The following is a 27,392-nucleotide window of genomic DNA, read 5'->3' on the forward strand; positions in this document are numbered from 1 at the left end:
CTTCCTGGTGTTTGTTTCTGTGTATTAGGTAGAGCTGCTATGTCTCCTGGAATTTGTAGAGTGGCTTTGTGTAGTAGGTGTCCTGTAGGGTGCAGTGGCTCAGCCTCCCCAGTCACCTGAGCAGGGCCTTCTAGGTGCAACCCTGTGTGGGCTGTGTGCACTGTCCTGCTGTAGTTGAGCCTTGGTTGCTGTTAGTGTCACTGGGAGGAACTGACCCCCAGATGAATCGGCTGTGAGGACCAGCTGCAACTACAGCCAAAGGGCTGCTGTGCTGGAGACACCCCTATGGAGCAGGACTTACTTCAGTGGGGCTTCGGTGTTCACCAAGTGCACCCCTTGATTGTGTCACTCATGGATGTGGTGGGGTTGTAATCCAGCGTGGTTGAGTCTGACCACCAGGTGCACTGTCTCTGGGGCCTCCCGGGAGGTGCAGAGTCAGCCTGTGCCAGTGCCTTGCCCAGGGCCCCCCAGCATGAGCTGCACAGCAAACCGTAGTTGGCTGCTCCTTGTGCTGGGCTTGGAGGTGTCCAGGAGAGGCCAAGCTATGAGCCAGTGCAGCTGCCGCTAGTGCCAGGCCTGGGGCTGCTTATCAAGCTGTATGGGGCCCGCTGCTGCTTGTTTGAGAGATTTTAGGAAAGTCCTAAGCACGAGGCTCGAGAGGCCACTCGCACAGAAAAGCCACTGGAAATGGCCTGGATGAGCTGCAGGTGGGGAGGGGCGGGGCCTCCGGGAATCACGGGGCGGGGCCAAAGGTGAGTCAGGTGCTGGCGACTCAAACATGGCGCCTGCCTGCCGGCTGTGCGGGGAGGACTCGCCAAGGGAGCCATGGCCTCCGCCAGCCCTTCTCCCTGGGAGGAAGCCGCCCTCCGCCTCTCGCCCGGATCTCAGGCAGGTTAGTTCCCCCCGAGTGTCCCGGGTCCTTTCAGGCTGCTGCCCGGCACTGGGCTCAGAGGGAGCGTCCGAGTGAGTCCGTGCCGGGCCCTTTAGAGGAGCTGCTGGGGCTCCTGCGGGCTCCTGCGGCCTCCACGACCCTCAGGGACAGTCCCCGCTGGTTTCACAGCCCGGAGCTGTGGGGACGTCAATTCCCGGCCCTGGAGCCCTGGGCTGGGGGCCTGCTGTGGGGCTGGGACCCCTCCCTCCTCCGGGAAACCCCCACCGCCGAGATTCCCTCCTGGATTTAACCCGAGCCACCAGGTGTGGGCCCGAGGCCGCGTCTCTGGGATCCAGCCTGGATCCCCCGCGTCTCCGCCCCTCCTCCCGGTCTCGGTGCTTCTTCAGCTCCCTGGTTGCAGGGCTTCTGTGCAGCCGGATCTCAGGAGGCTCTGAGCGATGGTGGTTCTGTATTTTAGTTGTAATTTTGATGTGGTTGCGGGAGGCGGCGGGTACAGCTGCTACCTACGCACCATTTCATTTCTACACCATCTAATTTTTAATTTTTGATATTTTAAAATATGTAAAAGTGGAAAGAACAGTAGAATGCACATTCACAATGTACATATACTGGTTTTAACTATCATTAACATTTGCCACATTTGCATAATTATCTATAAAGACATAAATGGATATGTTTTGGCTGCATTAATTAAAAGTGATAGAGAGTTGATGTTTGAGTCATAGTTACAAAGGCTTTCACGTTCACAGATGATAGAGATGATAAAAGCAAGTTTACCACAAATAAATACATCCATGATTTTCTTGTAGTTATGTTTTTATGTTTATATCTTGGATCCATCTGGGGTTTATTCATTTTAAAAATATATATATTTTTATTGATTTCAGAGAAAGAGGAAGGGAGACAGTGAGAGAAATAGAAACATCAGTGATGAGAGAGTCATTGATCGGCTGCCCCCCGCTGGGGATGGAGCCTGAAACTCAGGCATGTGTCCTGACTGGGAATTGAACTGTGATCTCCTGGATCATAGGTCGATGCTCAACGTCTGAGCCATGCCTGCTGGGCATGGGGTTTATTCTTTATATGACATAAAGAATAAATAAAAATTATTTTATAAAATGCTATCAAGTTTTAAAAAAGCTCTTCTTAAAAGACTGATTTTTATTTACTAATTTTCTATGAACTTAAGATTTATTTTAGGACTCGCTATTCAATTCCACAGTATATTTATGAACCAATATCACAATACTTGAATTAATGGGGTTTACATATTATCTGGAAGAGAAAGCTAACCTTTATTTTTCCAGTTTTCTCCTTTTAAAAACAATTTTCTTTTCATCTTATGATTTTTTTTTCAACATAAACTTTATAATCAATTTGTCTCACTTCAGAAAATAATGAAAATAACAATAACCATAAACATGAACACATGCACAAAATAATCTTGTTGATATTGGTGTTACACTCATTAAAAACAATTACCTTAGGGAGAACTAGGGTCTTGTGATGTTTTCTTGTCTTCTATAGAACTGTTTAATGCCATGTCATTAGTTGAAGTCTGTTTATATCATTTAGGAGTGTAATTTTTCTTTATAAAGATCTTTATAAGTTTGACATCAAAATATTTTTTCCCGGTGATTTTTCCTGCTGCTGTTATAAATTGGATTGTTCCTTCTATTATATTATCTGTGTTTTTATATATGATAGCTTTTGACTTTTGTATATTAACTTATTAGCTTGCCACTATACTGAAATATTTTATTTCTCAAAATAGTTTTCTATTTGATTTATTTGCTTTTCTATTTCATTTATCAAATTACCTGCAAATTACATTATCTTTATCTCTTCCTATCCATTACTCCATTCTTATAGGTGTTTTGTTTCTTCTGAGATTGAATTGAATAATCCCCAAAAGGTAATAAAAAATACTAGAGATTATGAATTTACTTAATCATTGTCTTTGACCTGACTTTAGCTGTCAGGCTAATATGAGGGTAGAAATATATTTTTTCAAGTGCATTTCTGGTTTTTGAAGTTATAGTGGAACCCCCCTGTGAAAATATAGGAAGCTGTGCCTTTTTTGAATGTGGGTAGGGTATCGTTCTTAGATAAGTTCCTCTACTTTTTCGAGAAAATTGGCATTTAAACTTCCTCTCTCTACTGAATTCAGTTTTGGTGAATTATATTTTCTGAGAAAAGCCGTCATTTTAATTAGGCTTCTCTCTTCCTCTCCAGTATATTAATCCTTATTTCCCCTTGTTGTTTTTGTTGTACTTCTGACTTCACCTCTTTAAATTTCATAGACTTTTTTTCAAAGAGACAGCATATTTATTTCAAGTTTTATTATGTTTTCTATCAAAATATATTATTTCTGCTCATATCTTTACTTCTTCTCATTCTACTGGTTTACGTTACTGTTTCTTCCCTAAACCTTGAGTTAGGTGTTCAGCAAAATATCCCAAAGTACCTCCTCATTAGTTATGTTGCTGGGATCCTCTATATCCTCATGTAATTTTACCCACATGAATTTTTCTCACTGCTAGAGGCATATAAAATTTGCTGATACTTAGCACATTTCTGCTGGCATCTCCTCTATCCTGCAGCATTGTTTTAGTTTATTAAGAACGTTGCTCATGGCTGTGTATTTGGTGCCCTGCTTTGCTTCCCTTCATTCTTTGATGAGAATTCTAACCTGTCCGATGTTCGCATCACCACTCCAATTTACGTTTGTGTGTGTTTGTCTTACATGTCATTGTCTGTTCATTTATTTTCAACCATTCTGATTGCGGACAACACATCTCTTTTATACAAGTAAAATTGAATTTTCTTCTATATGCTAGTAAGAAAACAGTTCTTTTTTAATAGGTGAGCTAAGTCAAGCCTCTTTGAGTTTATCAGCACAACTGATTTTTGGTCTCAGTTTTTCAATAGCTATATTATGTTAATATGCACGTTGTATTCTGTATATTCTGTATCATTAACTGTATTGCTGTTTTTGATTGCAATTTTAAATTTTAAAGTTTTATTTTTTTTTCCTTGAGAAGGTCTGTTTTATTCTAATGATGGCATTTATACCAAAACCTTTATATAATGCCCTGTTTTTCTTTCCTTTATGCCATATCCTATGGTAAAAAATCATTTTGCTATTTTGTCAGTAGTAATTTTCTTTAGAAAATTCATTCTTATAAGACAAATGTCAAACATGGCTGTTGCTATTTTTAAAAGTCAGAATTTATAAACGAACTCATGAGGAAAAGCAGCATTTTCTTGCCTAACCTCTTTCCTATCCACAGAGGGAAACATTGTCATTTTTTATTTGAGTTTGTATAAGGTTTACCTCCAACATTTCAAAACATTCCTTGATTAGTCAACAATAAAGAAAACTTGTTGAGTCCCTAGCATGAAAGATGAAGATTTATTTGTCTTAAATACTTCTTTTCTTCCTCTTCCTTCACTTACTATTACAGTCTTAAATTGTTTTTACCTTTTCTTCTGTTTATTTTGTAACCTGAAATATGAGGTTATAAAATGGCATCAAAGAGTTAGACTCAACTTGCCTATGTGTGGCCCACATTATATATAATGTATAATATATAATATATGATAGATATATTTCTATAATTTATAATATATTTATATGTTTCTATAATATATATAATATATAACAAATTTATATAATATATATTTCTTTAATATATATATTTTGTAGGTCAGTGCCTGGTTGCAATATTAATAGCCCAGTACATATTTTCTCACATCTCTTGCTTTCATTCACTTATATAAGTATTTGAGTTTGCAATTCCTGTTTTATATTTACTTATGTCTCTTTTTATTTTTCATTTTTTCAACTAGTATCTTGATTCTGTTTTGCTCATAAACTGATGTGTACCTTGATTCTGCTCCATATAGAATTAGAGTATAAGCCCCCTGCCCTTCTCTAAATTTAATTTCCCACAGTCAGCAATGCTTTTGTTTTCACATTTTCAAAATTGTTAACATTTTGCATTGAAAATAGAAAAAAGACATTCTTGCTTTGTTCATAGGAAGGCTGTAAAAGTTGAACACTAATAAAAAGCATTCATATTATTATAACTATTCTTATGATTATATACTCTTTATTTCTTGGCCATATACTGTTCTATAGTTATATTTACTTTTTTATAATTTCAGTGTTCTGACTTCTAAGCACTTCAAAGGAGAATTTTTCTATGACTGAGTCTAAAGAATTTTTGTTTCCATACTGGGCATTCCTTGCTCATAATTTTTTCCACATTTTAGTTTTCTTTTTATTTGGACTATGAATTAGTTGGTGGGTTTTAACTGTTTCTTTACTTTCTTATTGCAGTTCTTTATTGTTAAAAATACAAAAATCATAGTATGCATCAAAAAGTGATGTACCACCTAATTCTAAATGTTTTATCATGGGTATTCTGGGTTGAATCCGCTCTTTGGAGACTATGATGTCTTCTCATTTTCCCTCGGTTTGCTAGAATATGTCCTTAAGAAGGGTCTCAGGAAGGGATCACAGAGGATACAACTTCTGAGTCTGTGTATGTTTAAAAATATATTTATTCTCTCCAATATTTGAGTGGTTTATCTTATTATAGAATTCTAGTTTAAGAATAATTTTATATCTCAAAACTTTGAAGGCAACTCTCTATTATCCTTATCATCTCATATTGCTACTAAAAGAATTGTTTTATTTTCATTATGCCTTGTTTTGTTTATTGTAGAGCAGCATCAGTAAATGCTTTTTGTGTAGTAAATATTTTAAGCTTTCCGGGGCATATGTTCTCTATCTCTGTGGTGTTAACATGGCCATAGGTAATACGTAAACAATTGGGTGTGGCTGTGTTTCAATAAAACGACTAATGGAAAATGAATTTGAATTTCATATAATTTCTAAGTGTCTAAAATATTATTCTTTTCACTTTTTCAATATTTTTAAAAATTACTTTTAGATGTTAGGCTATAAAAATTTTCAACATGAGGAATGGATTTGAATCATGGAAAGTCGTTTATTGACCCTTATTTTGAAGCATTTTATACCTTCCTTTCTGGGAATTATTAGTAAATTTCACAGTGGTTTCTTAACATGTCTTTCCATTTAACCTCTATTTCTTTACCCTAAGAAGCATTATTAAATCCACAAATGAAGACCTGGAAAAATGCAGAACCATTTATTTGTTTTGTGGTGACTTGGCATATGAGAGACACTGGCATAGATCTCTTATGTTCAAAACTAAATATCAGCCTTTCAATTAAAGCCCAGTTTTCACTCTCACTCTAAGTGCCAGTGTCAACTCTGACCCCGCAGCGAAGCCCTCAGGGGGCTCCTGAATTCCACTTCATGCGCCTTCCTGTTAACTTCTGAGTTTAGCTTTTCCCGCAGATTTGATCCAGCACCTTGCTCCGTACAGTTTTTGTCTTTCTCAAATTTGTTGAATTTTCTGTTCAGCTGATAACACCCAAGCTCTGAATGTAACTTTCTCCCCTTCACTGTTGTTGATTTACTCCTTTGTGTGCTTTCACAATTTACAGATAGAATAGAAGGCTCCTATATGTGATTACACAGTCACCTTGAATAAATGTCAACCAACTCACATTTAAATGAGATTAATACTTACACATTAATGTGATAGGTATCAGGCCTACTTACAATGGCTATAATAGTTTATTCCTCTGAATTGAGGCTAAATATGGTAGTGGCTAAAGTTGCAAAGCAAGGACTATCTGGATATTTTTTTGTTTTGTTTTGGCGGTGGTAGGGAGGTTGTTACTAAAGTAAAAAAAGAAAAATCTTTCATGATATCCGTTTTACTACTTATATAATAGAAAACTATTGAAAATTACTTTTCAGTGTTTATTTTTGTTTGTATGTTATATTTGTCTCTTTGGGGAGTCTAAGAACATCTTGTCATCATCAAAATTTTTTAATAGTGTGGCTTCTGTCAAGTGTAGAATGTTGGATCTTTAGTATTTTGAGGCCTGCTATTGATATGACAAATATTATATATATATATAATTATATATATGATACATAAATCATATATTATATATATTATATATCTTTATAATATTGCTAAGACAAATTATTTAAAGAAATATCTCATAGTGCCACAATGCCCTTTATTAGTCAACTTATAACATTAGCAGGGCATTCATGAATGCATAACTCAATCTTCCCATTGAGATGTTAAACCAAGGTCCTGACCATAAGTCATTATTATTTGCCTCAGTGTAATTCTTGAGGGTATATAAGATAACCAGAAAATCTTGGTCAATTTTCATCTTCAAAATTTTACCTGGCATTTAATATAGTTTACTTTGATAGGGATTTTTTTTAGATTTCCCCCTATCCTCTCATCCCTGGCTTCCTCTAACCTGTAAATTAGAGTTAACTATCTATATTTATCAGATATAATTGGTGACCCTTGTTTACTATACTTAGAAAAGTGGAAATATGAAGAATGAAGTTTAGTCTGAGCTTGAGAATGATGGTTCCAAAATTTGCTATTTTATCTTCTCTAGTTTTAAATACTAATATTTGATATGTAAAACCCCCAAAATTTCAGTGAATCCCAAAATAGAATGGAGCCCTGGCCAAGTGTGGCTCAGTTGGTTGGATCCTCATCTCTGTCACAGTTCAGTTCCCGGCCAGAGCACATATCCAGGTTCGTGTTTGATTTCTTGTTGGAACTTGTACAGAAGGCAACTGATGGATGCTTCTCTCTCACATCAATGTTTCTCTCTTTCTCTTTCTATCTTCCTCTTTCTCTTTCTAAAAAAAAAAAATCAATAAAAAAGAAGGGAATAATTGGAAGAAGATTTAGTCTCATGTTTATATGATCAAAGAAAGAAAAAAAGGAATATTTTAGCATAAATTAATACTTTATGAGGTAGTAGTCAGCCTGTAGGATTCCTTCTCTGGAATAAAAGAAAATATTATAGCTGAAATGTTGGAAATGAAGACAAACAAATGTACAAACAAACAAACATAACCTGTCATTTGCCACCTATAAAAGATTTAAAATTGTTAGCTAATAAAAGTGTCTATTTCTTTGAACACTGGGACTTCTGGAAAGATGGTTAACTCATTGGTATCTTGTTTACATCATATTAGTGGTTATAATTAATTAAGGCTTGCACACTACAGAGAATTTTCTTTCCTTTCTGCTAAATGTCAGCAGTGATGTGGCTCAATAGTTCAGATGCTCTTTTTTTTAAATGGATTCATTGTTAAATATGTCTTAATTAAAGATAGTTAGGGTGGAAGATTGTTTTTCTGGCACCAACACAGATATTTTAGGATTTTTTGCTTACCCTCTCTGCAAAAAGTGAAGTATAATGCCTGCGGATACATTTTGTTCACAGAAAACTAATGCTGTGAGACTCCTGGAGGCTCTGCATGGCCAGCATACACATGGCAATTATTTTTAATCTCCATGCTTTGATTCACTCAGAAAATATAAGGAAGTTGTTTCTGGGAATCATCTTGTGCAACTGTAGTGAGGTAACTTGCCTGAAGTGTCTTTTTAATGCAGAAACAGGAATTGCTTTCAAACAGAAAAGAATCAATTTTGCAACTGCAAGTGGTTATTGAAAGAAAAAACATGTTTTATAAGTAACTAAGTATTCCAGTGAAGAAATGCTGAATTCTGGTGAGGACAGTGCACAGAGAGACACAGATAAGGAGGCGGTATTGATCTTGCTTAGGGCTTACTTAGTCTTTGAATCAGAATGATCAGAATTTGTATCACACTGGTTTGAATCTGAGCTCTGATGCCCACTGTTACCTGGTCATGTTACTGGGTCCTGTTTGTCCTCCGCTACTTCATCTTTAAAATGAATGTAGCTAAGAATGCTCAATAAACATTAGGTAATTGTATTATGTATGTACAACCGATGGGCACAGAGCAAAATTCAACTTAAAAGTAATACACTGAATAGCTTAGTACTGTCAACTTCCCACAGTGATTTTTCTTTCCCTTCTAAAACTTGTGCCCCACAGCAGAGCAGAAGGGATACTCTATGGAATTATGTTGTTCAAATCCTTTCAAGCTGCTTCTGTGGAGACACAGACATCTAAAAATTAACTCTGGCAGTGGAAACTCTCAGGAGATAATGTAGTCTCTGTATCTGCTACTGCAATTCTGAAGTCTGTGAACCCTACTAACAATTGCTTTCTCTCCCTCTCCCTTAGTTTAGATGAGAGGATCACTGTTAAAGCAAGTTTCAGCTCCAATTTCAGGTGGCTTAATTCTTGGGGATAGAGAAAATTAAATGATCTCTGGATGTCTGTAACTATTTTATTATGTTCAAGGTGCCTCTTCCTCTAAAATGTTATGAAACTATTAGTTTTGTACCAAGAAGGGTAATCACATTAATTAAATACTGTACAAAAAGTTTAGCAAATATCTTTTTAATATTTTTGCTATGACAAATCTCTCAGAAAAAAAATGTGCAAAGTTTAACAGGGCAGAGGATGACCCATGGGTAATATCCATAATGAAAATTTAGAGTCATTATTCTACTAAAAGTTTGTAAAAATATATTTTTACTTCCAAGAATTATTATATTTTCAAGAGGCAATTTGTAAAATACAACTGCAGTGCAATACTAGATAAATCCACAGCAAATAATAAATAATAAAGACATTCAGAATAAATAACTTGAAAGTGGCAAGTGTGGGATGCTGATTCTGTCTTTCCCTTGGGAATTCATCACTGTGAAGAATTAAAGTGGCAATTACATTTGCTGTATCTGTCTGACTGTACAAACAATTCATGGGACTTTTTTCATTGAAATTAAAAAGCATATTAGTCGAGAAAATAATCATTTCCAAATTGATGCACATATATCAGTTTCAACCTTCAAGTTTTGTTCTTGCTTTTTGGAAGTGTGGCTTATCTATTTTACAGAATCAAATTGTGAATCTATCCTTTCCTGCCTGTGTGACCTTGAAGAAAAATTGCTTAGAGGTGCTGAGTGCATGTTTTAAATAAAAATTTGATTAATTTTGTAGGTTTTAAGTAAAGATTAGAAATAATACATGTATAACAAGTGTCACCAGGCCTGTCCAACCTGGAGATAAATATAATTGAAAAGGACACCTTGTATTTCAGCCCTCACCTGTGTAACTGCAAGGCTTTGGTCCCCTTATTATTGTCAGATGATTCCTGGGCTTTCTTCGGTGATCTGTATAAACATAAAAAAGTTTTTTGAAGTTGTTGTGCTTCACATTTCCTTTGGAAATCAGCTCCAGTCAAGCAGTTTTAGAGGAATAGCTTATTAATTCCATTTGCTGCCGAAGGAACACTGGCTTTCTTGTCACTCTGGGTCTCTTCCGTCATCCCTGCCGAGTATCGGGTGGGGAAATAAGTGAAGATAATGACCGTCTCCCTGGCCTTGGGCCTGATTTGATCATAACTCTCAGTATCAAAGCAGCAATGGCTGTGACCTGAATCTTAGAAATTTCTCCCCAGATTACAGCTGTAAAATGACTTGTCCAAAAATCACACAGCCGGCATATAGCAGAGCTGGACTAGAACTCACCTTTTTATAAAAAAATTGAATTTATTGGGGTTACATTGGTTAATACAGTTATACAGGTTTCAAGGGTACAGTTCTGTAATACATCACCTTTTTAAACTACAGTTAAGTGAGTTTGCAGTACAGTAGGTTTTCTTTTCCCTTATCAGTCTCTACTTCACATGGCCTCCAGCTCTCTCCCAACCACATCCGCCACTGTGTAGGATTGGTAGGATGTAGAGGATTACACTCATATAGCCAAACCCACAGAGACTCTGGAGTGCGCACGAACATACACATCATTTTCTTTTCCTATTAGTGCACTAAGTTTAACAGTGAAATGAGTACAAGCTTTATTTCTATAAGAGTTTTTTTTCCTGCTCAACCAACTATTTTAACAATGTTTATTAAACTTCAAGATTAATCAATCACGCTAATACTGAAAATATTGTGCATTTATTCCCAAAGTAAATAAAGTTAAAATTTCCCCAAATAATAGTGAAAATGTGAAATTTCACCTTACTCTGGATCTATATTTTTTATCTTTATAAACATTTAAGTAGTTTAACAATCACATAATATTTTAGATTCTTATACTACTCTCTCAAATGTGATTTTATGCTCTAATCTTTCTTCCATTGTATCAATCCCTCTACCTTATATCCAAAGCCATTCTTTACATATTTGATTCCCCTAAAAGTATTTCTTTTTGACATTCCTCTTTTCATATCTTTCCCACACCTCCTAATATCTGGCCACGCCCCCTACTACTCATACATATCTAGAGATGTTTTTATCTATCAGTCACTCTAGGTACAGTATCTTAAGACTATTAACATGCCCAGACCTACAAAAAATGTATGAAATGTCAAAGAAATATTGAATACAGAGATGAAGAGAAAATGAAAATAAATATCAATATTTATTAGATACATATCTACAAAACATGTTATGCCAAGTTACCAACTGCATCTCAGATCTCTTAGAGTAATATATAAATTACATTCAGTGAGGGAAGTAGATGAATGTAATTTAATAATTACTTGAATTGGGATGAGACTTGTAAAATAAGAGAGCTTAGACCAAAGAACTTCATTAAGCCCATGTTTGTTTTATTATTTCATGCTTCTCTGAGGGAAAACTGATCAAAGGGGGTCATGGAATTGAGAATAAGTTGCATATTAATGTCATCTTAATGAATTTTTATAGCCACTGGAAGATACTCCTTGACTGGTAACAGGCTAAAAGGCCAGATAGTATTGTGGGGGCAGAATTGTTAACTATGCCTGGGACAAACTGCAGCCTAATTATAATAACCAAGAAGTAGTAATGGGAGCAGTCGTTGTTATTACTTATCAGTTCACAAAACAGCGTATTATATATAATTAGTAATACTATTTGTTAATTTTACCTAATAATTTTAATGCATATAATGTTTATTATTTCTCTGTCATGTACCAAGTACTATGATCATTAGTCTATATAAATGTCATTTACTTTTGTTTAATCTAGAAGCATTGACACAATTTTGCAGCTGAGTAACATGTAGAGGCTTTAAGTTAACTAGGAAGTAAACAGTGAAGGCAAGATTTCATTTTGTGTCTCTGAATTCAAATTCTGCATATTTAATCACCTAGAACTGCCACACACAAAGATATATGTCTTTTTTTTCTTCTTTATTTCTTTAATATTATTTTCTACATTTTTAACGTCGCGTTCTTCACTGCTAATTTTATTATTTTTTAAATAAAATGTACAGCTTTACCCTGTTGTGTGCTTGGTGTTCTATCCAGCAGAGGTGTCAGGTACATCCAAAGCAATCACCGAGCGCTGGGGAGATGTCTACTGGAAGGGCCTATGGGCCAAGGGCAATAATCTCTTCCTGTCTAGCCATAGCCCTAGACGAAGCACACAGGCTTGCTGATGGGGGAATGAGCTAGGTTGGCAGAGGACGTCGCTGTTGCCGCTTCGTCGCCTGACCTCTGGGAGGAGTGAATTACGGAGCGGCAGTGGCTTCCTGAGTCCCCAGCAGACAGCCTCCCCAGAGCCAAGCTGGCACGGCTGCTGCCAAAGCAGAGCTAAGTGGATGCAGCCATTCTTTGGCACAAGGAACCAAGCTTTCTGCCCTGGGAAATGTTACATTGTGTTTTCTGGGATTTCTTCCAGCATGGATCCCCTCAGAGAGAATTCTCATCACATTATTTTTGACTGACCGGAGTAAGACTGCAGGTTTTGCTTTTCTGAAAATCCACCTGCAGCAAATCAGCTTTGATTATCGATGGATCTTACAAAGCTGTTAATTCCTCATCTTGTTTCCTGGTCTCAAGAACCCCAGAGTGAAATCCAGTGAGATAGCACAATGCGCTAGATCGCCTAGCTTCCCATTTCCAAGTCTTTTTTAAAAAACACTGATGAAGATTCACTCTTCTTGTTTCATTCAAAAAGTGAATCTATTCCAACTTGCTTAGCTCTCCGTCCTAGAAAAGCCAACAAGTATTACATTAAAATAAAGAAACTCTATGTTATGTTTCTAAGACCAAATCACAGCTTTATATTAATCATTTTATGTGATAATTTTAGAGGGACTTAGGATAATAGACAAACAGTCTTGATGGACATGCTCATTAAAGACTTAAAAAAAGCACACCAGCTATAATACATTAATAAAGGTAATAATTATAACAGCATAGTAATTATTACTTAATATCAAACTGTGCTAAGCTCTTTAAACACATTTTCTAAATTAATCTTCACAATAACCCTAATAGATGAGAGATATCATTTTTATTTGTGTTTTAACCACAGATACTGAGATTTGAGTTAATGATGGGCTTCATTTCCTGGCACACGATCATGACTGGCCTGTGCCCACAAATCTCCCCTTTTCACTCAGCATGCATTTTTAATGTTTTCTGCCTTGATTCCCAATCTCAAGGCCCATTTTCTTCACTCCTCACAGGCAAATTAACACTTCACAGTGTTAATATATGTCCCTGGATAGTCATATATTTACATATCTTTGATAAATACACAGAGCTGTGATTTTAATTTATGTAACTGCTATTGTTTTATAGAAAGCAATGCTGTTTTAAAGTTCTACCTGTGGTGCTGAATGTATATCTACTCTGATGTTTCAAACCACTAAACAGTATTGTTATCTCACATTTTTCTGAACCATCCCTTAGAGATCTTTGCCTTTTACTCTGCTTCCCACTCTCAAAACTGCAGAGTGGTGAGTATGCTGTAAGGCACCATTTTTAAGTCAAGTATAGTTTAATATTAGCAAGTCCATGCTATTTAAATTAGAAGATACATCCTTTATACCTGAGCAAGACATTCTCTGAATCATATATGAAGAATTTTCTTAAAATTTTTATTCATTTATTTTAATATGTGTTTTTATTGATTTCAGAGAGAGGATGGGAGAGGGAGAGAGATAGAAATATCAATGAGAGAACCATTGATCCCCTACTGGGCATTGAGCCCACAATCCAAGCATGTGCCCCGCCTGGGAATGGAACCATGACCTCCTGGTTCATAGGTGGACTCTCAACCACTGAGCTGCCGGCCAGGCCCAGGCTTTTTTAAAGACTATATTTTAGAGCAGTTTTAGGTGTACAGCAAAATTGAGAGGAAGGCAGCAGGGAGATACCCAGTATGTCCCCTGCCTCCACACATGCAAAGCCTCCTTCATTTATCAACATTCCCCATCAGATTAGTACATTTTTATTTTTATTTTTTTACAATTGATGTACCTACATGGAAATACTATTATCACCCAGAGTCCTTAGTTTATATTATGGTTCACTCTTGGTTGTATATTCACTGCCTTTAAAAACAAAACAAAACTCTGTGCTTTGCCTAATTATTTCACTCTACCCCCAACCTCTGGCAACCACTGATATTTTTACTGTCTTCATATTTTGCCTTTTAAGAATGCTATATAGTTGGAAACATATATTATGTAGTCTTTTCAGAGTGGCTTCTTTCATTTAGTAGCATGCATTTAAATTTCCTCCATGTCTTCTCATGGCTTGATAGCACATTCCTTTTTAGCACTCACAAATACCCCATTTTCTGGGTATACCACAGCTTACTTATCCATTCCCTTAGTGAGGACACTTTGGTGCTTCCAAGTTTTGGCAACTATGTATAAAGCAGCTCTAAACATCTGTGTTCGGGTTTTTGTGTGGACCCAGCCTTTGGGTAAATGCCAAGGAGCATGATTGCTGGGTTGTATGGTAAGAGTATGTGCGATTTTTGTAAGAAACTGACATAGATGTAGAATTATGTTTGATGGGCCATAGGTTATACAAAACTTAGTTTCGGCAGGTCCTGTAAATTACTCACCAGAATGATTATAATTGTGTATTCTCAAATCAGTAGTGTTTGAGGGCCACAGTTTCCAATATCCTTCTTTAAAAATTTCTAATTTTTAAAACTTTATGTTTTTAGAGATAACATCCTGCCACTTTTAATTTCTATTTTTCTGATTGGTAGTGTGGAAGAGCATCTCTTTTTTGGTGTTTGCTATTTGCTTTTACTTTACTTTTATCCCCACATGGGGTGTGGCTGCATGGTTAACCCTGGTTCTTGAGAATGCTGTTTTAATCATATCATGCTGGTCAAGCTAAAGAGAAAGCTTTCTGTATACTCCCTCCTAGAAACAGTGCAAGTGAAAGAATTGCCAACCAGTGTCGATTCAACACCGCCATGTCCCTTTCTCATGGAAGCTGACCCTGAGCTCCCTACTTAAAATCACTTCTTCCTTCTTTTTGTACTCCTACTTTTAATTCCACTTACCTGGATATGTTTTTTAGTAATACTTACAAGCTTATATGATATCAATCTAATAAATACTTTACTTATGATATCTATTTATATTGTCTAGGTCCCAATGCTAGATCATAAGTTCCAGAAAGGCAGGATTGGTTGTGTCTATTTTTCCACCAGTATATCCCAATAGAGTACAATAGTTCTTGGCTTATATAGCAGGTGCACAATAAATATCAAATGAATAAAATGCCTTACCTACTTAAAATTCCTACATTCTGAAGTAGTACCCTTGCTTCGATGTGTGTATTGGTATAAAAATATAAGTTCCATTAAAAAAACACATACGGTTTCTAATCTGTTGCATGTTAATCCCCAAAGTCACTATATTTTGGTGATATTTGAATAATCACAGAAAATGATACTAAAGAAACTGCCACTTTAAGTATAGGATGCTAGATATGTGTTATAAGTTAGAAAAGGCAGAGGCTTAAAAGACAATGCATATAAACAATGTGGACAAATCCAAAGCAGAGTCTTTTCAAGGTAATTATTCCTTCACCATATTATTATAGAAGACTACATACTATATTTAATTATATGATATTTACAATTATAAGTATATTTCATGAAATATTACATACATATATATCAGAATATGTATTTGTGTGTGTAGTTATGTGATTATGCATGATTGAGATATGAATTTATAGGAACCTATGGATTCACACACAGAATTTGCTGAGTACATCCAAAATGTCATTTTTCTATACTTTTGACTTATATTTTAGGTCCTGGGTACCAAAATAGTGACAAATACAGTTTCTTACTTTGTTATTCTTCATGTATAACAAATTCAAGTTCTGAACATACCACTTTGTGGTTCAGTTATGTACAACTTTCTAAAGGCCAACATTGAGCTGATTAGCTGGAAAGGAGTTGTAGCTTATCACTGATTTTTATATGACTGGATAAACTTGATATTATTTGCTTCTATCTATGTTATATATTACATTTAAGTTACATGATATATAGTAACTTTGCTTACATAGCTAGGTATACAAGCATGGCTTCCTGAATATAAATATGTAAATTACTAGTCTTCTAAATCTCTGTAAGTCTAATAATACATGGGAATATTGTTACTGCTCTAACAAAAAATAAATTGCATCACACTTGGCCTTTGTCCATAACTTAGCAATTGCTTTGTTTGTAGCCTGCATGACTTCTGGTATGACATGAGCATCCTCCAACTTTAATTCTTTAGAGTAGGACTTCAATCATTTAAAATTCTGTTACCAGAGACAACTGATAGAAAGTGACTATTATTAACATAAAAGCAATGTGCTTCTTCGTCTGGTGTTTAATCTGTGAAAGTATTGAGTAGTTCTCATTGGCTCTGAAACTTCTTCAGTGAGGTTATCTGTAACCTAGAAAATTTAAAAATCCCCTTGAAATAAATTAGGGCTTTCTTCCCCAAGTGTTCATGCCAAAGCACTCTATCAGGCATCAATTTAAAAAAAAGCAGTGGGCTTTTGCAAATTAAGAATCTTTCCCTCACAAAGAGGATCTGTATGAAACAACATGGGTCACCCAAGTGTGAAGTGATAAATAGAAATATGTACCCAGCCAGAGACCTTGGCAATTAGAGGAAACATTTTTGCTTCCTCTTTTTGCAAGGTCGGATTCAATTAGCATGTTCAATGGACAGTGGAGTCCTGGCTTTTTCTTACAATCTCTAATAGACTCAATTATTTTTCAGGGTTGCTTCCATTCTGTAAATATGCCAGTATTCCGTGGTTTAAAACTAAAAGTATTTTAATGAGAACTATAGCTCCTAATTCCTCTCATTTCTGGAATTCTTACATAGTAGCAGAAATTTCATACCAAGGAAGATTAATAGATGAACAGTAAACTGTTTTGCGTAAATGTTTAGTGTCTATCATCTGTGTGCTTGGATACTGATAGTAATATCAACCTTATCTTTGGTCTACTTTACTTTTTCTAAAACAGGATTATCATTTTAACGCATTAGCAAAATCAGTCAGATTTGTGAAACCTCATGGATATTCACTATAACTTAAGTCTATCAAATGACAGGAAGACAAAAAATATACTAAGGATGTGGTGAGTTCCCTCAGCAGTCCCCATCTCTCTGCTACATAACAGTCCACTGAAGGTGCTTGTCAGAGCACAGGCCTTTGGCTTACAGATACACTGATGTACTGTGGACAGGTCATGACACCATATGTTCTGTCACTTTTTTCTTTATCATGTCCAGGTCCAAATTCTTCCCCCATGGCTGTGAATTTTGTAGCAGAAATTCACAGAAAAAATTTAATCTTGTAAGTGAATGCTAAGTAAATACATATAGGGTGACCCCCCAAAATGTATACATACACTTTAAATAATTATAAAGGCATTGCTTATTAAAATACATTTTGTCTTCTTTTTTTAAATATATCTTTTCAGAGAAAGGAGGGGAGAGGGAGAGAGAGAGAGTTGAAACATCAATAATGAGAGAATCATTGATCAGCCGCCTCCTACACGCCCTCTACTGGGGATGGAGCCCACAACCCAGGCGTGTGACCTGACCCGGAATCGAACCTTGATTGGAGATTCCATTTTGTGATTTTGCTTTGTTCTGAATAGCATAAGAGGCCTCCTGCCATATATCAGATCTTCTTCAGGCACCCTCCCTCTGCTTCCTCTATCCCACTAAATCGAGTATGCGTTATGAAGTGAGTAGACTAAGATTTATTATAGTAGGTGGGTTCAAAAGTTCCTGTCTCTCTGATTTTTACACCTTCTAGGACTTGAAGTAAAATTCATCATGCAGAGACTACTTAGTGTTTATTAGTTACATAACTTTAACTTTTTAATTTTAAGAAAGATAAGTATATTGTCTGTTAATTATAAAATAAAATATTTTAATTTACTGGATGAAAAATACATAACTGTTTTTGATTTAAAAATTTTGTGCTGAGTTGTTTATATTTTCAGTAGAGGACTGTTTTTCTAGTACTAAAAGAACTGTATGTGTATTATTAGGTTTGAGATCATTTCAAATCTGTTTCATATTTTATATTTGCTGTGAAAATTCTAAGAATTTAACAGTAGTAAAGATAAAAATCCATTAATAAAATATGCACAACATTGGCTTTATCTTTTATCTTTTTTCAGTTATATGTATAACAGTATTATTGAAGAAACCAGATATTTCTAAAAATATCTAGAAAATTTTAAAATGTAATTCCTTTTCATAGGCATTACAACTTAAAACTGTTTTATCATAGCAACCTGCTGTTTTTGGCAAGATGAATAATTGTGCCATGTAGATAATTTGTTCACTAAGTCGTTTGGATATAATAGTAGAGAGAGAGAAAGAGAGAGAGAGAGAGAGAGACCCTGAATGTTTTTTCCTTCTTTTTCATCCAGTAACATTGTGTTTAGCTGATTAATTTATCTATTCTTTTATTCATTGAACATATATTTATTGAGTACCTATTATGTAACTGCCATATAAAGACATAAATATTAAAAAACCACACACACACTAATTGCAGCTACATTTCAGTGTGATGAGGCAGACAGTGATTCAATGAGCCAAGCAGCTAGTACTCCTGATGGCCAGTGGGACAGTGAAAGGAAATAAAACTGGGTCCTGGTATGAATGGGTCTGTATGCTTGAACTGGTGAGTGATACTTAGAAAATTATTAATTTATTTGCTTAGAATCATTATATTTTATTGTTTTACACAGGTTGAGAGAGAAGGGCAAAGGAGAAAGGAAGAGAGAATTTTCAAGAAAAACCTTACTCTTAATAATATAATGTAACAAATACCTCATCCACACAGTACCTAGCGCTTTTCATAGTACATATATCATATGTAACTGTTCAGAAAGCGCCAAAGCACTTGTTTGTCGACCTAATCCAGCATTGACAGGGGCCCTCCTCTAGAGAAGTGATAAAATTGAATACTTTAAATCTTTCTCAATTCTGTTTATTTTATTTTTCTCTTGGGTTCATCCAGCAGACTAAAGAGTTTCCATGCTGAGCGCTAGTCACTCATTTTTCAAGTGTTACAACACAAAACTGAAACCTTTAAGGATGTCTTGTTTCCTTGGTAGCAGAATAGGTTTAAAACAGATAAAATTCTAAACATCCAAAGTAATTAAAAGGAGATAATTAGGGTATAGTTGCAAATTAGAAGACTATTTCATAACATATTTATTCCAGCATATAGACTTCCTACATTATATGTCAACAAATTGAAAAATGTTCATTTTACCATTGCCAGCGTTAAAAATGGAAATAAAATCCATTCTTTTCATCAATACTTTTAGTCATTACCGACAGTATAGGGAACAGTCTGTCAAAAAATGAAACACACAGATATAAATAAAAGGAATAAATAGCCTGGCCGGGCGTGGCTTAGCAGTTGAGCGTCGACCTAGTATCCAGGAGATCTTGGTTTAATTCCCAGTCAGGGGACATGACTGCTTGTAGGTTTGATCCCCAGTAGGGGGCGAGCAGGAGGCAGCTGATCAATGACTCATCATTGATGTTTCTATCTCTCTCTCTCCCTCTCCCTTCCTCTCTCTGAAATCAATACAGATATATTAAAATAAATAAATAAAATTGTTCTGTTTATTTACTTTCTTAAAAAACACACAGCATGATAAATGATAATAAAGGAATAGATTGCACTTACACATAAAATGTTTCACAGAAGTGTCCATCTATTGACTAAATAATTAATTATGAGTTTCCTGGTGAAGCTGCTCAGATGACCATGCTCATAATGTCTGGCCTTCTCTTTGCTCTTTTCCTATTATTAATATTAGCTAGCTAGTTATGGTGGTAACATTGATGTTTGAAATTACCATGTCAAGAGATGAAATTATTTTTTAAAATGTCCAATTATACCCAAATGTAAGAATTGCAGAATTATTAACTAAAATGATGAAAATAATGACAATTCTCAATGTGGAACAACTTGGAAGTATATAGGCTGCTCATTTTGTTTACAAAATTTTATTTTGGGTGAGTTTCAATTTTCCTCAAACTTAAGAATAATGTGAATGACAACCAAGCAGATATATCAGAAACTGATCTTTCATAATTTATACACTTTAGCATTTTCAGGAATGAGCCTCGTTCTCTCATAATCATTGTTGAGTAATTTATATATACATATATCAGCCTCATTTTGAAAATAATTGTTTCAAAGTATAAAATATTCTTAAATTGGCTGAACCTAAAACTTCCAATACTGGGACATTTCAGTTTTAAGGATACCCACACTGTGATATATTGTCAGAAACAGAATGTCTCTCTGTGTAGATTCAATTATTTATAGTAAAGTAATTTTTCTTTCCATTGGAATTCTGATGTACTCCAGTCTTCTTCTAATACTTTATTAGGCAAAGTTCCATGGGCTACTGGTCAAAAGTGGTCTTACACAAAGGCTTTTGTAGCCTCTGGGGAGGTTATTGCTATACTCCACTGTGACTTACCGTCAGTAGACAAAAAAATCCTTGTTGATTCTCACCCTGGGTGCAGAGCTGCCCAAGTAAGAAGCATCTTCATTAGAAATCTGAATCTGCAAATCTGAGCATATGCCCTTGTGATATTGGATGGCAGCTCACATTTGAAACCAAGTTGTTGTTTGTTTTTTATATGCCTATGTAATTCTAAGATTTCTGACATCAATCTTTTTTGGGCAGTCCTACATCTTTGATTAGACCTCTGTTTTAACAACGCTGAGGGATGACAGCCTGCCTGATACCACACTGATGAAAATCTTGAAGCTTACTTTAGGTTACATTATTACATCAAAACTTCAAGCTGTGATAAAATCCATCTAGCTGTATATTGACAAACTGGCATCAAATTTAATTTATGTAGATAATACACTTCCAACAGCAAGTGGCCCTTTGTTTTATTTCCCTAGAATAACCTAAGCTAATATCATATCTCTCCTGTACAAAATTAATCAGGCAAATGCGTTGGAATGAGTTATAGGGAGAGACCTCAACACTGTCTTTAATTCTATTGATGTTGCAACAGACATAGTTCACCTGAGGAGGAAAGCAGGAATCCAGAAAGCAGTAAATCAGTTGAACTAACAACCAAAGATATTTATACATATTCCTTAGAGTTTAATTTTTTAAATAAATAAATAATTTTAAATACTTCATCTCATGAATTCAGATGATACAAAAATATATATTTTTATGTAAAATTGCACCACCATGCTAGTTTATGTAGCATTTGAGATTAGTTGTCACAAGCATTTTTCATTCTTCTGATATAATTTAGATCACCTTTAACCATATCTCTGATTTTACAATTATATTTTATATGTTGTGATGTCTTATACAGTTTTTCTGCAATATAACAGAACAAAGAACCTAAATTTAGTTTGAAATGTGATGAAAAACCAGGAAGGGATAGTTTCCTTCATACTGTGGGCTGGGACAGATTCATTTCTGTTTTTATTTAACAGTGTTCAATCATATAAGGAGGCTGGATTTTGTACACTCTTTTTAGATGAAAAATTTTCAGGCTTGCTTACTTATTTTAAGTGTCCCCTGTTCTAAATTATGCAAGCTACAGAAAAATCAAAGAGTGTGCATTTGAAAATATAAAAAATATTCAACTCTGGCAAGTTTAGAAGATTTATGATCAAACCCTTTAATTTATTCCAGTCATCAGGAAGATAGTAAAAATAAGGCAGATTTTCAGCATGCCAGAACTGTCACTCTAGGACTGCAGAAACACTGGGCAAATCTGGCTCAATATGAGATATGTGTAGATTTTGAAGACTTTCTATAAGAATATCACACCTTCCTATTTTTAACTTTTCTCATGACTCTCTTTCTTATCATTCCATTTTGATTTGATTTTATGAACTTTGAATTTTATGCCTTAGAGGAGCGACATTGTTGCAAATTAGCAACTGCAAAGATTAGATTGTAAAATTGACTATAACAGTGATGGCTTAGAATTGAGCAAAAATGTCATATTCTGAGGATGAGTTATCTTTTGAAATGGAAAAAAAAATAGTAGTAAGTTTCCTGGCTTGTCTAAAGTTGTAGGAGCTCAGTTGGTTTGCTAGAATATATTCTGCATCCCCTCTATCTTTCCATTTCAGTTGGCAGCTCTTCACTTCCCCTCCCTTCCCCTCCGACAGCGCTCTGGCATGTCTTGGTGTCTCCTCGCCCGTGCACTCTCTCTAAAGCCTTCCTCAGGGAACTGAGATGCCAGCTTTGACTCTGAAGAAGACTGAGTCATCATCCGGAGTCCATTTCTCCTTCATACCCTTCTTCACTATAGCGTTGGGATGTGCATATGCAATTATATTAACACAATTATAAGAAAGGAACGCAATCATTTTCAGTTGCGTGTTTTCATAATACATGGAGTGATCTCCTAGAATTAGCGTTCAGAGACATAACTGATTAGGTCACTTACTATCTCTGACCGCCACCCCACCCCTCTGAAACTCCTCAAAGCATGATAGCTTGCGTGATCAGTAGCTATGTTCCAGATGATGGGGGAGGCATTGCAGTTTAATATACCCACACAAACTACTTGTCATGCTCTACCCAATATATTGGTTAAGTTTAGACTTGGAACAGGTTGTGTAACTGTAAAACTCTGGCGTACTGTAATTTATGGTGGAGAAGCTATCCTCCCATTTTTTATTCCAATTTTTTAGTAAAAGTGTGATTTATGAGGGTATGGGTCCTTGGTGAACAAGGTTAAGTTCCCCATTAATATCTAGTCAGTTTCTAATAGTCTCTGTGATTGTACCTATTGAATAGCTTTCAGGATTTAAACTATTTCTCCTTGTAAACAGAACCTTAAAACCTCTTTAATTTTGTTTGAAAATCCTATGAAATACTTCCCTCCAGGTAGACAGAAGGATCTCAATGGAGCATAGAACAAATAAAACCATGAGTTAGCCGAGAGATTGGAAAGTCCACGAATAGTCATTGAGGAGTGGCAAATGGAAGGGGGTCAAAGAGAGTAATGTTGAAGAAAATGAAGTCCAGAAATGAAAATCAAATGAAAAAAGGGTCAGATTCTAGGAGTTTTTAGAGAACTGGGTAGAATCCAGTGGAGAATCCAGTAGACAAACATGGCTAAAAAGAGGTTAAACATACAGGGGAGGAACCACAATTTACACAAGTTATAATCATTTGTATCCATCAGAGCACCAGAAGAAAATGCTCCTGCCCCAGTTACATAAGATAGGAAGTCACAAGTGTCAGTGACAGCTCTCTAATGCACGGGCACATTTTTTTCTGATATTGAAGTGGAAGCAGGCATAATCTCTGACACATATAAGCAAACAAATTGTTCATTTTGCAATAAAATATTGGAGCCAAATGCATTTTAAATAGTAGCCAGAAGTGAAATGAGGTAGAAGACATGTTTAGTTGCAGTTAGAAAAGGAATTTAATGATCCAAGAATAGACATTAGAAACTAAGCCAAAACTTGAAATCTGAAACCTGTCCTGATTAATGAAAATATCAAGTTGTGTTTCATAAGTTATAGATTTCAATAAATGACTCCTCAATAAATGTGACAAAGTTGTTAAGGCTTATGTGAAATTACTCCAGAATGTTATATAAAACCCAGAAAACCTTACAGAATTGAATAGGAAACTTTTGGGGTTTTTTGTTTGTTTGGAAATTGGGCTTATAGATCGATAATGCCTTTTCTAGATATTGCCCATAGTGAAAATATATTCAAACAAGAGAGGTGAAGGGGGCTTAACCATAAATATATACAACTGCTGCACACCATAAAAAGTCTTTTGACTACTATGGGATGATGTAGGTTAAAACATAATTACCCAACTGTCTCATATATCCCAGTTGACAGCTTAGGGATGTTATTAATGTATTCCTATATGTCTGGAATTTTCAAATTTTTCTAAAAGTGACATTTTCCACTCAAGCATGTTATATAGCCTCAGTGTATAAAATAGATAAAAGTGGACTGGTTTGAGTGAAGCTGGCGAGAATGAGGGATATCTAGCATAATTTTGACCTCAATGCCTCTCATCAGCCTACACAGTGGCACCAGGTAATGGGAATTCTAGGATTCTCTGGAATATGAAATAAATCCCCTGTTGTAAACCCCATAACCTTCAACAACAACAAATACTATACTTTGGGGTCACATTAGTTATTTTTTTGCAAGTCATTTGGAAGCCATTGGGAAATCATTTTATCTTCTACCACTTCACTAATTTTAGTGAGAAAATAATGGCGTGTGTTTAAAAAATAGTAAAAAATAGTTATATGAAAATGAATCTGTTTCCTATTATTATTTTCCTGTTGTATTTCCCACATATATTACTACTCATAGTTTCTTATGAATCTTTCCAAAAAATATTTCGGGCACTTGTGTATGCACACACATACATTCTCCTCTCTATGCATATGAGAATATAAAAAGCATACTGATTTGTACTTTGATTTATGAACCTAAGAATAAATATTAGAGTTCTCTCCATTGAGTTCTCTCCATTTGAATATATACTTGTATCTTATTAAACTGCATAGAGTTTCAATGCTTAGATATGTCATTATTTATTTTACCAATCATTCTTAATCTATATACTTTTAGGCTAAACATTTTATTAATTACAATGACTTAATGACCATCTCTATAGAGATATTTACAAATTTGTGCAAATATTTATGTAGGACGGAGCCCTAGAGATGGAGTTGTTGCAGAATTGCCATCAGTGAGCCATGGGAAAACTCACATCAACAGTGATATGAAAGGGACTGTACCTCTGCTTCTTCCACCACGTGGTGAGTCATCAAATTTATTCTTTGCCAGAGATTTGAAAATGGTGTATTGCTTTTATTTTAATTTGCATTCCTTAATAACTAGCAAAACTGAAAATATTTTCATAGATTTAAAGCCATTTCATTTTTTTGTAAACTGTACATGTCAGTTTCAAATTTTCTAATTAATATACGAACCCTTGTAATATTAAGGCAATTGCCCCTTTTTTAAATGGCTTGAAAATATATCTGTTTTCTATTTTAATTTGTATTAATAAATTTACACTTGATATTATATTATTCTCTTTTATGAATTTGATGTAAAAGCTAATTGTGAGTAGTCATTAATGTGAGAAACTCTTTTTTATATTTAGTGTCCTGGATAAAATTCACCATTAAAACAGAATTTTCCTTTGTTTCTATAAGTACATTAAATACTTTAAGTAGTTAGTTGTTTTTTCCATTTAAATAATGAGAAATAAATACTATTTTAATTTTCCTTTTTGATTCATGATTGCTGGGAAAATTTGAAAATTTCCATTTGCTGTCATTATTAGTATCCTTTATTTTGCAATCCACTTTTTACTATAGATCCATATTTTACTGGGCAATCTGAAAACAATACTATTTTTATATGTGTGTCTACATTTAGATAAGTATATAGGTGTGTGTGCATTTGTGTGTGTGTGTGTGTGTGGGGAGGCAGACACAGAGAGAGAGACAGAGAGACAGAAAGAGCAGGTGTTCTAAGCAGCCATGAAGTTATTAATCTAGAGAGCAATATCAAAATTTTGTCTTTCTGGTTATTTATTTCTACATAATAAACTTCTACAGAATGTAATGGCTTAAAACAACATGTTATCTTTTATAATTTTTGAGACCGATGAGCTAGACTCGGTGGCTGTCATTTGAGGTTCCTCATGTAGTTACAGTTAGATGGCAGCCTGGTTGGAGTCATCAGAAAGCTTTGTTCACCGTCTTGACTGAGACTGAGATGGCTGGACTAAGGGGGGAATTGGTCATCTCTCTCTCTCCACATGACCTGGTCTTGTGGCTGACTCTCTCACAGCCTGAGAATCTCAGAAAAAATGGATTTCTTAAATGGTGGCATAGAATTCCAAGAGATTCAATGTGAGGGCACATACACATCTTGGTTCTCAGTGGAAGGATCATCAAAGAACTTGTGACATCTGTAATTTCAAGTGTCATGTAATAAGAGCATATTGCTTTGGATAAAATTACTTATGATTATATACTTACATGTACCATGTGACACATATGATACCTACACATATATACATGCATTCTCTATTGCATTGTGCTGAGTCCCTCCCTACTCACTATACCGGGGTGATTTATTCCTCTCATTTCTCCTCACAGTTCTACCAGGCTGCTATTATAATTCCCTTTAGTACATATTTGGCAATAGACACGGAGTAATTTGTTTTATGTTAGATTGCTAAGCATTAGTGTCATAACTGAAATTCTAATCTGGTGACATAAGAACTTTTATCCTGGGAATTGCTAGAATGGTGTGATTATCTAGAGTAGGGGGCTCAACAGGGAATGCACCTAAATGCTCACAGATTCACAGAATCAAAGAAATTTTGATCATGGAAAAAATTTAAGGATTATCTTTCTTAACATTATTTTTCATAATAAAGAAATGTATTTTCAGGAAAATTAGAAATGACTTTTAACACAGAATATATAATTTTATGATGAATATTGTATAAGCATTCTTCCTACTAATCTCTCTTATATGAAGTAGGCTGATACAAGTGAAGATAATTTATCTAAACCCCCAAATTAAATTGTTTTTAAGAAGTAAGTGTGTGGTGTGATTTTTTTTCCCTCCTGCTCTACCCAGCCCCCTAAAAAAAGTCTGGTGGCTTCTTGGAAGGCAAAGAGATCTTTAAAGACTGCTTTTCTGCAATAATTAATATTATCACTAAGACAGTTTTATTTTTTTAATAAATTTATTTTTTATCATTCTTAATTTGAAAATAGAGCTATGAGGAAGGTTAGAACAGTATTTCACAAGTAGAATTGATGAGGTTCAGAGAATTTATATCATATTTACAAGTCAGAGAGCTAGTGGGTACCTGAGCTAGGATTGGAATCTGGGTATTTGGACTTGTGACCCATAGGTTCTCCTACCATATAAGCAATCTCTTTAGGCTTGACCCTCATAATCTGTGACTTCATAAAATCTTCACAAGAACCCTATATAATAAATGCTTTTAGCCCCAATTTTTAGGTGGCAAAATTGCAGTTAAGAAAGAGCAAATAGCTTGCCCTAGGCCATAGGAATAACAGGTGTCTGTCTGCATCTGTGATAAATGATCTTTCCTTCACACTATTGAGCCATTCTCAGTA

The 27,392-nt window shown here is 35.2% G+C and overlaps 1 protein-coding gene across 1 annotated transcript in view; it reads left to right on the forward strand.

The window, feature by feature from the left end:
• The window catches only part of PCDH15 (protocadherin related 15), a 904,849-nt gene that overhangs the window by 76,893 nt on the left and 800,564 nt on the right, over nt 1–27,392 (forward strand). Inside the window, exon 2 of the mRNA XM_081159054.1 lies at nt 24,927–25,037. The gene's annotated coding sequence lies outside the window, so the exon portion shown is untranslated. The remainder of the gene's footprint in view (nt 1–24,926; nt 25,038–27,392) is intronic.

The sequence above is a fragment of the Miniopterus schreibersii genome, assembly GCF_964146895.1.
Source record: "Miniopterus schreibersii genome assembly, chromosome: 14".
NCBI classification, from domain to species: domain Eukaryota; kingdom Metazoa; phylum Chordata; class Mammalia; order Chiroptera; family Miniopteridae; genus Miniopterus; species Miniopterus schreibersii.